The sequence below is a fragment of the Vombatus ursinus genome, unplaced genomic scaffold (assembly GCF_900497805.2).
Source record: "Vombatus ursinus unplaced genomic scaffold, bare-nosed wombat genome assembly UNPS02014810.1, whole genome shotgun sequence".
NCBI lineage: Eukaryota > Metazoa > Chordata > Mammalia > Diprotodontia > Vombatidae > Vombatus > Vombatus ursinus.
Genome location: NW_020954588.1, coordinates 47908232 through 47923115, shown reverse-complemented (window position 1 = coordinate 47923115; position 14884 = coordinate 47908232). Strand labels below are relative to the sequence as shown.

At 39.0% G+C, this 14884-nt stretch overlaps 1 protein-coding gene across 3 annotated transcripts in view; it reads left to right on the top strand.

The window, feature by feature from the left end:
- The first annotated feature begins 7125 nt into the window (after positions 1-7125).
- Positions 7126-14884, top strand: part of MBNL1 (muscleblind like splicing regulator 1) — a 253748-nt gene continuing 245989 nt past the window's right edge. For 2 of the 3 annotated variants that reach the window (XM_027875810.1, XM_027875809.1), the window contains exon 1: positions 7126-7217. The gene's annotated coding sequence lies outside the window, so the exon portion shown is untranslated. The remainder of the gene's footprint in view (positions 7218-14884) is intronic. The other variant, XM_027875815.1, reaches the window with a different exon arrangement.

Here is a 14884-nt window from a genome sequence, read left to right as displayed (position 1 = left end):
GGAGTAGTGTGTTGTCTCTGTTCACTGAGAAATCAGGGACTGTGGATGGAGATGCTGTTTTCCTGGGATTCTTGGTATGGAGTCAGATAAAACTGGGTTATTAGCTTCATTCATTCAGATTCGGAGTGGACAGACCACTGATCCATAACTAGTTTCATTTGCCTCTTCTCTGAGAGTCTTGTCTCAGTCTTCTCTTTATAAAATTTCAAAGAGAAGTCAACACAACCCCCATCCCCTCAAACCAATGAAAGAGGAATAGAGGTCCAAGTGCTGATCAGATCGTTGTTATCTTCCCAAATTAGATAATGAGCACAGTGATTGTCTAGCTTTTCTGCTTGTATCCCAAGCACTTAAAATGATGCTTGGCACATATCAAGCATTTACTAAATCCCTTTTCATTCGTTTGTTCATTCATTTGAATAGATCTTCCTTAGTTTTCCCAGGCAGAATAGAATGATGGTTAATAGATGACATGGTTACACACGGTTACAAGGCTGTTTATAAGCTCTTGAACATTTATACAACATCTTTACCGCTTACCCAAACAACTGTGAGTAGTAGATGAAACTTTTTTTCTGCCCTTGAAACTCAGAGTCTCTGTTAAGAAACTGCCTTTAGTCCGTAGACTTTTCTGATTACTAGCTTTGGCTTTCCTGTTGCTTATCTTATGCCCTTATTTCTTTGCCCAGAATTCTGTCTGTGAAATTCTTGAACTATTGCAAAAGGACAGAGAGATTCCCACCATGATCTCATTCCTTTTTAATAACTTTTTAGTAGATTACCTAGGTAGAAGAAGACTATAGATGATGTTTTCCTAATATAGATTAAAAATAGCATCTGGGAAAGATTTAGTAATGATCTTGTTCATTTAGCTTGACATCTCCTGGAAGTCTAATACTGTTGAAAACAAATAATTTGATAATTTATTTTTACCTGTCTTGATGACAATTTCATCTTTCAAATTTTAAAGGAAGCAAGGAATTATTTATTTGTTTTTTTTTTTGTTTTCTGTTTTTTGTTTTTTTGTTTTTTGTTTTTTTTACTCTGGGCATGAGGTCAATCAACAAAGGAGAGCCAGTTGATGATGCAAAATGTCAAAAACCAAGAACTTTACCAGGTAAAAGGAATCACAGGAAGAGTCAAGCGTGATCTCCAAGTCATTAAAAAAAACCAGATTTTGGATAAAGTTGGGGAAAAAAATTCCTATTTTAGAAAACCTATAAAGTCCAAGAACTTAAAGGTGATAAAATGTTAAATTCTTTTCAATCAATCCCATCCATGTTGGCCACTTCCTACCTTGAACAAATAAGTCACTTAGCTCCTCTGGAGCTCTGATTCCTCATAATGTCACATGAGAGACCTCTAAAAGACTTTCTGTAAGGTCTTTTCCAATTCTTACTCTATAATCTGACTAAAAGAACCACTGTGGCTACTCAGGGATGCCACTTGAGGTGAGATTTTAAGAGTATATTCAGAAGATGCCAAGGACGGTCAATTGAGCACAAATAAGAGGAAGGGGCAGGGAATACAGTGCTACTGTGTGCCTGGCACTGTGCTAAGGGTTTTATGAGTCATTGTCTCCATTTTATAGTTGAGGAAACTGAGGCAAATAGATTTATTGACTAGCCCAGAGTCACATAGCCGGGAATTATCTGACACTGGATTTGAACTCAGCCTGAAGTTCTCTCTCCATTGCAACACAAATGTCACAACGTGCCGAATAGTGTCAGGAAGGAGAAAGTCTGTCATTTTTTTTTTGTAGGCAATCGGGTTAAGTGACTTGCCCAGAGTCACACAGCTAGTAAGTGTCAAGTGTCTGAGACCGAATTTGAATTCAGATCCTCCTGACTCCAGGGCCAGCTCTATCCACTGTGGCACCTAGCTGCCTCCTTGGCATAAACTGTACTTGCTGAAATAGACCAAATATCAGAAAGTGCTTATTGGAGATGCTCAGTGTAGCCAAAAGCAATACCTACCCCTTGGGGCAGTCAGCCATTTAAGAGATATTTCCTAAGCACCTGCTTTCTATGTGCCAGGTGGTGATGGGCTAAGGGTTGGAGTTGATTCTTTAATGTTGGCTGATGATAGAAAAAAGAGAATCCTCTTGTCTTTTACTTCCATTTTCTCCGGGAAGAAGAACAGCCTTCAATGGGCCAAAGGCTTGAATATTCATACCAGGGAGAAAATTGAAGTTGCAATCAGTGGAAAGCCTCAGTCACATTTTAATGCATTTAATAACAACAATAACAACAACAAAAATAATCATTTATATTGGTTTTTATCTTTCAAAGTGCTTTACAAATATCTCATTTGATCTTCCCGACAACTCTGGAAGATAGGTGCTGATGTCATTTTGGTTTTATAGAGAAGGAAACTGAGGCAGTCAAAGATTAAGTGACTTGCCCAGGGCCATACAGTTAATTAAGAATCTGAGGCTGAACTTGTTCTAAGGCCCTCTTTATTTTCAGGTCCAGCACTTTATCTACTGGCCCCTCTAGAAGCCTCTTCCAAGTGTCCAGGGCAGGGTAAATTAAAAAAAAAAAAACAGAGTGAAGAAATAATTTGTAAATGTAATCCCAGAGCTAGTGGTTTTTGAGAAATCAAATACAAAAGGAAAGAAGAAGCCAGAAGCCTAAAAGAGAAGAGGCTGACTGAGTCAGGAAGAGCAGACTAGGAGTCACTCTAATGTACCTTATAAAAGATACTTAGAGAGGTATTTGGAATTGATGGTGACATCACCAGGAGCTATACCAGTTTCTTCAAAATACTCATGTCAAGAAAATTTCCTTTCCTTTCTTGACAGGTTTACTAGGTTGGTAGACCCAGGGAATCATGAAAGCATAAAATTCCTGATTTCATTGAAACTTCTGTTAGATTCTTTCCTGATTTTAAAGGGATCACCAAAACAATAGGAGGAATTCTTGGCACTTAAATGGAAAAACAACATAGGAGAGATGAAAAACTCTCTCGAATGAAATTCTGAAGACACTAAAAAATTTGTGATGAGACAGAGAGAGAGGCCACACTGTCTACAGAGACATGTGGCTACATGGGGAATGCCAATGAGTAAAAACACATGTCCACATCCCGTGACATGATTCTCAGGAGTTCTAACGCTCAGAATGAGCAGAGACTCAGGAGGAAAGTGATGCATGATGAAAAGGCAGGTTAAAGTGATATTGGAGAAAAGAAAAGGCCTCAGGTCAGAGGAGATGGGATAACGTAACAGAAAAGGGAGAGAAACAGAGTTACCTCCTGATTCTGCTTCTGATTTCTGGCAAATTTGAATAATCTTTGGTCTGCACTTGATTGGGAACTTTATGAATCACGGTCACTTGGGAGATAGTAAGAAAGTACCTAGGTGTCCATCCCTGTTGAACTATTTCCTTGGGTACTAAGAGAACTAGTAAATGTCCCAGCTGAATGAGTGCCTGTGATCTTTGAAAGACTGGAAATCAGGGGTCAATCAGTCAACAAGCTTTTATTAAGCATCTTCTCAGTATCAGGCGCTGTACTAAGTTCTTGGGATAAAAAAAAAAAAAAGCAAAAATTAGTCTCTGCCCTCAAGAAGCCCACATTTTATGTTGGTTCATTGGTTGATTGTAAGTAGGGCATCGGGGGAGCCAAAGTGTTAAAAAATTTCTACGTACAAAATAAATGCGGTGTAAATAAAAGGTAATTTCAAAGAGGAAGATACTAGCCTTGGTCGTAAGAAGGGATGGAGGGAATAGGAAAAGCCTTTCTGCAGAAGGTAGGATTTGAGCACAGTTTTGCTGAAAGCCAATTAGGAGGCAGAAATGAGGAGGCAGAACATTCCATGCAGGGGTGACCTTCAGTGAAAATAAAGAGATTACGGAGCTGGAATATGTTTGTTGCTGTTTGTCTTTCTTGAAGAGGACCAAGGACATCAGGGAGGTGATGCTGTGACTTGCAAGTGAATTGAATCTAAGTGAGGCAGGACTATGCAAAACCACCAGCCTCACTCTCTCCTCTGGAGCTGTCTACATCCAGCAGTGAGATATGTATCAGGACAACTAGAGGTGGCCCCCGGCGAAGTGGGAAACCTTGGCCTTTTTAAACTTAGGTCTTTTCCAGGTCTCAGTTTGACTGAGGCAACACTCATTCGCTAATTAAGGCTAGGTAAGAAACAAGGCTAAGAATGGCCTCTTTTACCTAGTCAACAAAGAATCAATCTGGGAAGCGAAGACTCTCACGGTTTCTGACCAAAACGGAAACAATTGCTAGTTATACTCACTCTGAGCCATCAGAACCCAAACAATGGCCAAATTGTTGGCCAATCAATGAGAGCCAAAGTGATCTGGGTTTAAGGGATGGTCCTAAAAAAAGAAATGTAGCCTGTAAACCCCAAGATACCTTGTGAGGTTTCAGCAATTGAAATTTCTATTCCTGTGGACAGAGCACCCAAAAGTATAGGTATGATTGCCTGTGTGGACAGAGGGAGAGGAGAGAGGAAGAGAAGCTGATGGAAGAAGGGAGGGAGGAAGAGAGGAAAGAATCAAGGAAGTAACGAAAGAAGGAAAGAAAGAAGGAAGGAGGGGAGAGAGGAAGGATGGGAGGAAGGAAGGCAACGAGCAGCATTGCCCAACGGAAACTGGCCAGTTGAGTCCCCAGTGGGGCAGCTCCTATTACTCACAAATTATCTGTGAATTGTGAGGAAGTGCAGGAAGGCCAATGGTGCTAACTGAAAAGGGCGTCAATGTAATGACACTGGAATGGCAGGACGAGGCACCTTGTAAAGGGCTTTAAAGCCCAACAGAGAATTCTATATTTGCTCTTTGAGGTACCAGGGAGCTATTGGAGTTTATTGAGTCAAGAAGTGATGTGATCAGACACATGCTACAACAATTATTGACTATGGACTGGAGTAGAGAGGCTGGAGCCATGAAGACCAAGCAACAACAGGTCATAAGACTAGCTCAGGAATGTGGTGATGAGGCCCACGCCAAAGGGTGGAGGAGTCTGTACCAAGTGTCAGTTTTGGGACTGAAGAAGAGTTTGCCCAATCCAGTCTTAGGGAACGTCCCTGGTTTATAGGAATGACCTGGAGGGAAATCCACAGAGGAGACTGGGAAGCAGGAACCAGGTAGGAAAAGAGTAAGAAGAGAGCAGAATCAATAAAATCTAGGAGACGAGAATGACCCACTGCCCACAGTTCCGAAAAAGGAAAAGTGTTGCGCTGATTTTCCAAAAAAGATGACTTAACACTCTAGGCCAGTGTACTTGATTTGGACTCCTGGCAAAGTTATATAACATTTTATTAAAGACACAGTAAACATCAAGAAAAGAAAGCAATTAAGAAAACCAGATGTTTACATGGAAAAAAATCTCAGAAATGTGCCAGTAGTAAAACTCTTGGCCTCCGATTTTTAAACACAAATTCACAAAGTTTAGACAACAAGATGAACTAGGGGTCCTGATACAAGCTAGTAAATATGACTTCATATTGAAACTTATTGCTGGAGTCCATCTAAAATAGCATTGGAATTTGACTCAAGTAACACGATAAGTAAAAAGGGGGGAAGGGTAACATTATACGTTAAAAAGGCATATTAATATAAGGAATTCTAGGGAAAAGGAGCATTAGGGAGCATGTGGATGAATCTCAGTGGAAGGGAAAGCTGGAGTAATTTTGTGATTGGAGTATACTACACCTGTTCAGAAAGAGGAAACAGATAAGGTGACATTTACTTGGGTTAAAAAAAATCAGGTTTACAAATCCAAGAGGGTTTAGGGAGAGATTTTTGAAAAATAATTTATTTGAGCAAAAAAGATTTGAGTTCTTAGTGGACTACAAACTATTTATGAGTGTGATATAGCTTTCTCAACAACTTCTGGGAGTAAGACAGTGATAATGCTTCCATACAGAGTATGGTGTCTAGTTCTGGGCTTCATATCTTTGGAAGGACATTGGCAAGCTGGAGACCATAAAGATGAAGGGACTATGGATGGTGAAGAGTCTTTTGGTCAGTATGAAAACTCAGTGGGCTAGGTACATCAATGTCGTGAGAACATGGATGGTACTTTCTGTTAGGAACAAACCCCAAATTTTGAGAGGTAAAGGGTGTGGAGGTTTGCGTGGTTCCTAAGCTCTGGCACTGACCATCTTCTTTCTTAGCTCCTCTGAAAAGCATCCTGCCCATGTGGGCAGAGATACACATTCACACTTGTGCTTGCATACACGCATGCAAACACCTGCACACTCAGTGGCTTCCGTTCTCTGGGTAGCTCAGTAGTGAGGGAGCAATCTGAGTGCTTTCTTTTGCTTGCCCTGGCACAGTAATTGTGGATGCACAGCACTGGCATAAGAGATGAGCTTGGGGCCGCTGGGACATCATTTATTTCATTTCAGTCCCTGCTCCTGCTGTTTTGCAGTGTTTTCTTTTTCTTCCATAATGTGACAGGAGCTTAACTAAGGGGAGGCTGAAGAAGAAAGAAAAAGCAAAAGCAAAAGTCCCCAACTCTAGGACCTACACCTGACTGGTGATCTTGCCTCTGGAGCTGGGAGAGAAGATAACTCTTGATAAGAAACAGTAGCAGTTTCTCAATGCTCTATCTTGGACTAACAGGCAGCTCTTTGGGAGGAAGGAAATAGAAGACCTGGGGATGAGAAACCGCTACCCAGATTCCAAGAAAAAAAGAGTTTAGCAAAGCCTTCCTCCCCTCCCCATTCTCCGCAATACCCTCTCCAAACAGATGTTCACTGTCACGTTCGCATTTGGGTCATACCATGAATGCTTACCAACAGTTGATTTTAAAGTGTGTTGATTCAGAAGGGTGTCCATTCCACTCTAGGTGAACTCATCACCTTCCATTTGGAGGCACGGAATCGATTTCTTGGTGACTGTCATGTGGGAGATTTATCTTAAAGAGAAATACTGTTTCTTTACCAAATATCGCATTTTAATCACTGACTTAAAAAATCATATACATGCAAACCACAACCTGTTGCCGTGGTTACTAATTTAAGCTGTGTAGTTAATTTCACGTTCTCTATAGGATTTGAAAAGCATAATTATTCTGGTCTTTCACTACTTCCTCTTTCGTTAGCCCATCATCATTTACTGGGAGGGGGGAGGGGAGAAGGAAGAGAATGTGGTAATTAGTTGAGAGCAGACTGCACTGAACACATCTCTTTGAGCACTGGTAACTATCAAACAAGGCAGCTTTGCATCTCAAAGTGCAACAAAGGCAAACAGGTAAGAAGGCAAATTTCTTCGTTTTCTTTAATCTAACAAATTGGTATTGATGTCACAACAATTCCAGTATTGGTCAACTTATGGGGAGGAGATGGAATTGCCTGGGGAGGGGTTAGTCACTGTTTTTCATGGAAATATGTTGAATACTCTTAGACCTCACATTTCACTTATGTTTTTTTAAAGAACAGCAAATTCCAAACTCTAACTTTGCTTTCTGATTATTTTAATGGTAATCACAGAAACACATTACTGAGAAAAATTTTTAGTTTTGAAAGGACTTTTTGGATATTTTCTAGTTTCCTCACTACTATTAGATAATATTTTGGTTTTGTCCTCATTTTTATACGCTTGCAACCAAACAGACAGATGCCCTCATTCACCAGGTCTTTGGGTGTTTACTATTTTTCCTGCTAATCTATTATTGATTTTATTTTTATAAATAGAAATAGAGACCGGAACAAATTCAGCTTCTGCTTTTTCTGTTTTCTTATTATCACAATATTTGGGACTTTACAGAAGATTTTTTTTTTTAGGCTAGAGAAGTGATACTGTAAGTGAAATCCTTATCTTTTAACATTCTCCCTTTCCTGCTCTGAAGTGAGTATGTTTCCAGTAGCCACTGATGTTTAAGAATTAAAGATCATGCAAGAATTGCACCAGAGTTCTCTAGGGTCCTGCCTCTGGCCTCCTAATTAGATTACAAGCTCAAGAGAGGTTGATTTCCCTGTATCTGTCAGTAGGAAAGGGCTCTCCAACAAATTGGACAATAAAAAATGAGTGATTAGTTTTCAGTGACATGCCAATGGACCTTCATCTTTTTTCGTTGATGTAGTTTTCTAAAATTGCCCCTTTCAAAACTTGTTTCTCTGAGCAGTGCCATGGAATTGCTATCAATGTTTCATTTTCATATAATGATTGAACACATCAGAGGAAAACTGAAGTAAGAAACCAGTTCCATTTTACATTTTTCTTTTTTATTGTGAATTCAGTCTAACAAATGTAAACACCTCAATATGTTTTATTTTTTTAAAAAGTTTCTTGTATATGAAACCTTGAATTTCTGCATGCAGTTTGGTTTAAGTAAGGTATAAATTAAATTAACACAATATTTGTTTTTAAAAGAAGGGCTATTTGTGTGATCTGAAAAAAAATTGCTATGTTTTTTTTTAATGGGAACCAATAATGCTTCTAATTTTTTGTACTTTAATAAAAACAAGTTTATTAGTGCTGGTAACAGTAGGAAAATGGCATTGAGTGGTAGTGAAATTCCTGGCTGTTAGCCTAAAGTTTGAACAGTCTAGATTCAGCCATACTTCTTAGACTTATCAGTAGTGTGGTATAAGGTATGAGCCCTTCAACGTTTCAGGACCAAATGAAGAGTATGCCAAGGATTAACAGTTAACATGATGATTTTGTTGAGATTAAACCTATGGTTTTTGCAAAAAGTATGCATTCTGCCATCAATCAGTGGTTTCGGTTAGAGATACATCCTTTTTTCTTTGTATTAATTTTACAAACGTTAACTGATGTTTGTGCCGGCTTAACCATAGAACATAGAATGGAGAATCAAACAGGCCACCAGTATCTTAATTTCATTATTATTGTGGTGTATGTTTGCATAATTTGCTATTGTTTGGATTTAGGTAGGAGCAAAGTCGATAATCCAGGTTTTTTTAAGTATGGAGATGGAAATTTTAGAGAAAATATCATAGCTTAAGCTGAGTCAGAATTTTAGAGTTAAATTGATGGTGTCGTGAGGCTCTCGATTGCTGTATCAATATTTTTACACTATTTACTAATTATTAATGGTAATTTATACTATTTACTAATTACTAATGTTAATTACATTGAACCAATTTTGATTAAACTTAATCTGTATATTAAAATCTTTATTTTATTTCTTATATTAAAAAATGAAGAATTATATTCAAGCATTACTTTTTCAATTATCAAGTTGTTCATTCTCATAAATATTTTAAGGACCTGCTATTCATTTTAATAGTGTTCTATGCACAACATTTATCCCCATACATATGTTTGTATAAATACATGTATATAATGGCACATGTAGATAGTTATATAATATTGTGCTACAGAGAAAATCTGCCACAAAAGAAAGCGAGCTGTGGCCCCAAACAATTGCAACCCAAATTAAGCAACTGTATTGTTCAGAAAGGTAAAGCACAGCCAACGGCAATTTAGAGTGTCTACTATTTGCTTCCAAGATCAATTTTTAATAATGATTTCTTAGTTGTGAACCTTGTGTATCTTCCAGTTCATGGCCAATAGGTTTTTTTTTTCTCTTTGTGAAAATTTTTCACGGAAAACTTTGAATTTACAGTACTAACTGTACTGGTGGGTGCTCCATGGTACATGGATGACTAAAAAAGCCATTTTAGTCTTTATGAGGAGAAGGGCAGAAGAATTGTAACACTCGTTTGTCATTTTGCATACTTCCCAAGAGGACAACATGTCGGGTCTTCCCACAGAAACTAATATTTACAATTAAGTGAGACTTTAGAAAGCTCATCCCTTGGTAATATTAGTGATTAAAAACTAGCCTTTTAATCCACAGATAATGGAAAGTTGGAGAATCTTGTGAGAGTTGGAGATGCAAGGTTTACCTCTAACATTCTTACCCGCCATTAATGTCCAAAGTGAAACAGTTATTTGAGTATTTCCCGCCAAAGTTGTAATGGAGTGATTATTAAGCCCTGCAAAGAGATGATTTATCACTGCCATAGCAGATATGGCTGACCTCATCTATAGATGCAAATTTCTTTGCCTATATTTGAATCCTTCCCTTACTTCTCCACTTAGAACAAAGAGGAAGAATTGTGTCAAGACAATTTAGATTTTTACTTTATAGCTAATTAATATATATGACTATAATAATACTACACATGGTATAAATAACTATATATGTGAATATATATGTAGTCTTTTTTTCTCTCTGTCTCTCAAACACATACACACATATATTGCATTATATATTAAACACACATACATATGTATTATATACATACATATACACTTAAGGAATCATCCTAGATGCCTAGAAAAGAAAACCCATAAAATCTGTACAAATGAGGTATAAGAGCAGACTCTGGACTGAACATGCTCTCTATCAAAATAAAGTTGAATAGCAGAGCAACTGGCATTAAAGCTTTGATGTTAAGTTTATTCTTAAGGGTAGAGAATTCTAAAGAAGGCACTAGTGTGTCACGTCTTTGTGTCACAATCATGTTAATGCCTTTTGTTCAAATGATAAAATAAATATCTTAGCCTAAAATCTTTCTATCTGGCTTTAGTAGCATCGGTCCTGGGAAAGATAGAACATTCAGGTTAATTTGTTTTAAGGAGGAAGTCTAAGAAGACTATGAAGAAAGCACTGGTTTTTTAATAGATTTGTGTATTTAAGTTTTAAGTTCTAGATGCAATCGCAATTAGTACTTATGATAATGCCCACAGATGCTCTACTGGGAAGAACGATTTCTTTGGGCATATTCATTTTCTGTATTTTTTGTTTTTTTCAATAGATGTTTATTCACGTCTGAATAAACCTCTACCCCTACCATATTCAGTGCACCTTCCCTTTTAACAAAGTTTTTTTTTTTAAAGGGGAAAAAGCAACGAAGGAAAATGAACTTCTATATGGAGTCTGAGTATATACTTACGTGTATACATACACACATATATGCGCATATATGTCCATGTGAGCACATGTGTTTATATGTACCGATGCCTGCCTATACATATGCACATCCATACCTATATACATATGTAAGCATGTATATATGTAAATATGTGTATGTATGTAAATATATATAATTATAAATATTTATATATTCATAATATTCCACACTCAAAGTTGTTTTCTTCTGCAATAATAGGAGAGAAGTTGTAGATGGTTATTTAAAATAAAAATGCAACACTATCTTTAGCTGTGTGATAAATTATTATTTAGGGGCAGTGAGGTAGAATAATGCATAGAGTGCTGGGCCTCGAGTCAGGACAAATCTGTCCTCAGACACTTACTGGCTGTGTGACTCTGGGTAAGGTACTTTACCCTTCATGCCTCATTTTCCTCATCTGTGAAATAAACTGGAGAAGGAAATGTCAAACCGCTGCAGTATCTTTGTCAAGAAAACCCCAAAGAGGGTCACAAAGAGTCAGACACGACTGGAAATGACCGAACCACAACAACAAATTGTAATTTGGTTTGACTCTGCAAAGTCCTGAGGTGTGTTTATTATGTGTGTTCACTAAGCTTCAAAATGAGTATTTTTGTTTCCAACATTTCCCTCAAAAAAGAAGCAGAAAAACAAACACCAAATGTATTGGAAAGTGAATGTAGATGCTTCACATGCCAATTGGGTAATTTTAGCATGACAAAAAAGGCATTTGAGTTAGAAATATAAAGTAAACAAAATCCCGTAGTCAGTCCATAAGCATTGATCAGTCATCTGCTATGTGCCAGGCTCTGTGAGAAGGGGTAGAGAAAGAAAGAAATGCGAAAGTCAGTCTGCTCTCAAGGAGCTCCCAATCTAATGGTGGAGATAGTGTGGAAACAGCCAAGTGCCAACAGGTTCTATACAGGACAAAGTGGACACAATCAACAGAAGAAATGCATTGGAATTAAGGGGGCCTGGGAGGGCTTCCTGCAGAAGGTGGGATTGCAAGGGCTTCATTCTGAAGCTAGGAGGTGAGAAGGGGACGTCATTTTTGTTATATATCGAGGAGGGTGTAAAACCTCTACGATCGGTCCTAGATCCTGTCTTGCCTCATCTGCATTTTACCCAAAAGTGGGAGGAATGGAAATAGAAGAGGTTTGGCAAATATGATAAAATGCTGTTGAGAGGGTGACCTGTGGTGTGGGAAAACAACATTCAAAGTCATCTGAACATGCAGAGACACTAAACTTCAGTGGAGGAAAAAAAAGTGAAAAATGAATAGAGGAAAATATCAATTTCTATATTTAAATTTCAAACATTCACCAAGAAACTTCCTAGATTCCTTTGGACAGGACTGAGAGATGGAAGGAACTTTAGAGATTGCTGAGTCCAAGCCTTCATTTTCAGATGAGACAATTGAGGCTCAGAGATAGTTAGGAACTGAGCCAAGGGTGGACAGTCCAAGAATCACGATATGAGCCCAAGTCCTCTTTAGTCCAAACTGGAGAGACTCCTCCTTTCCCATACTCCCTAGGTTGACTCTGACTTATGGAAATTTCATTTAAGTCCTTTGGTTTGTAACTTTGTCTGTGTAGGTGAGACTTCATGCCTTGCCAAAATGCTTCTAAACCAAGAAACAACACTCATTTCATTCTGGAAAAAGCACAAGTCGTCAAGTTGTCCTGGGTCTGTAAAATAACTAGAGTCGTACGACTTTTATTACCACTCTGTCTTTTTCACTCGGGACAAGTCAGTCCAGTTGCTTTTTCACACATAAGTTTCATTCTTAGTGATCTGGAGTAAGCAAGTTTGGGAAGAACCAAGGTCTTGTAGCTGTTTAAGTCACATAATTAAAAATGTATCCCTGATCTTCAAGTTCCAGAAAAGTCCCCACCTGGAACACTTCTACCAATTCCATGCCAAGTGACTCATCCAGGTTCACACAGCTAATAAATGTTAAGCGCAGAACCTGAATCCGGAGCTTCTTGCCTCCACATCCTTCCTCCCATCCACCCTCCTACACTGCCTCTGGAACCAGCTTTAATACCTTCCCCAAATATTCTCCACCAACCCATAGTTGTGATTATTTTCGAGATGTGACTCAAATTTTTCCATCTCCAAGGAGCCTTCCCTAATTAGCCCTAATAATAATAACTAATATTGATGTAGAATTTTAAGGTTTGCAAAGGACTTTTCAAATATCATCTCATTTAATTCTCATAACAAACATGTAAAGCGGGTGCTGTTATATCCCCATCTGGCAGATGAAGAAGCTGAGGCAGACAGAGGTTAAGTGACTTGTTCATGGTCACACAGGTAGTATGTGTCTGAGGTTAGATTTGAACTCAGCTCTTCCTGATTCCAGGTCCAGCATGCTCTGTATCTGTTGAGTCATCATCTGCTTCTCTCACTTTTATTCTATGTCCTTTTAACCCTTAGTGAATATGGTTAATTTTGTATCTTCTGCTTGTCATCTACATGTCGCTTTGTAATTCTTTTCTAACTAGTTCAGGGTGGTGTAGATGTGCTTCTCTCCCTCTCTCCCATTCCTGTCCAACTAGATTAGAAACACCGGGAGGCAAGGAGTGTATTCACTTGTATGTCTTTCTTAAAACGGCTCCTTCGTGGTTAAGCACAGATTTCTGGTCTAGGATTCTTCATTCAACAAATACTTAGTAAGTGTGTACTTCATGTTCTCTTGGTGATGCTCCAAACTTGGGGGAAAGGTTGGGGAGCATCAAGATGAAAAAGACCCGGAATCAGAGGATGTCAGAATTGGAAGGGAGCTGCTCAGATCCCAATTAGTCCAAATTGTAGCCACAGGAAATCCTGAGCAACATTCTGTGTTTTTATAGAATTCAACGCCTGCCCACTGCCCTCTCTGGCTTCCATCAAGTCCCAGCTAAAATCCCACCTTGTACAGAAGACTGTTCCAAACCCCTTTGATGCTGGTGCTTTCCCTCTGAGATTATCTCCTAATATGGGTTATTTGTGCCCGACCTGTGGTGGAGCCTTCTGAGCCCCTATTGGTCTGACCAACCACAGTTGGACACACTGTGCCTTGACTTCCACACACAGGGATGTTATTTTGGTCCTCTCTGAGCACGGAGGACAACCACCACCACCATCACCCTTAACCGCGGCCACCATCCTATTGACAGCTCATCTTTACATAGGTGTTTGCATATTTTCTCCCCCAATAGGATGTGACCTCCTTGAGGGCACAGCCTGTTTTTATCTCTCATTGTCTCCTGTTACATAATAGATGCTTAATGACTATTTCTTGACTATCATAGAGAGAGAGAACCTCTTTAAGGACCTTAATGTAGTAGGAAAGATAAGAAATGGAGCTTATATCCCAGCTGGGGGAAAACAATACACCAAAAGTAGTTGAAAAGATGACGAGGAGAATTTGTTGTTGTTCAGTCTTTTCAGTCATGCCTGACTCTTGGTGACGCCATTTGGAGCTTTCTTGGCAAAGATATTGGAGTGCTTTGCAATTTCCTTCTCCAGATCAATTTACAGATGAGGGAACTGAGGCAAGCAGGGTTTAGTGACTTGCCCAGGGTCACGCAGCTAGTAAGTGTCTGAGGCCAGATTTGAACTCAGGAAGATGACTCCAGGCCTGGTACTCTATCCACTGCACCACCTAGATGACCACTGCACCACCTAGATGACCACTGCACCACCTAGCTGGAGGCTGTTCCACTTGTGTGTTACTATCTTCAGTGCTTAACTGGGTTTCTGGCACCTCATAGGCATTTGATAAATGTATATTGATGAATTGATTGAAGTTGCTATTTGAACTGGGCCTTGATCGGTCAACCAAGTAGCCCTTATTAAGCCTATATCATGTTCTAGGGACCTCACCAAGTGGTGAGATGCAGAGACCCAAGTGTGGAGAGCTCTCTGCACTCAGAAGCTTACCGGCGAGAAGGCTGAGATGAAGGGGCCGGAGTAGTGGCCTGAAGAGTGTTTGCTTTAATCTTAGCT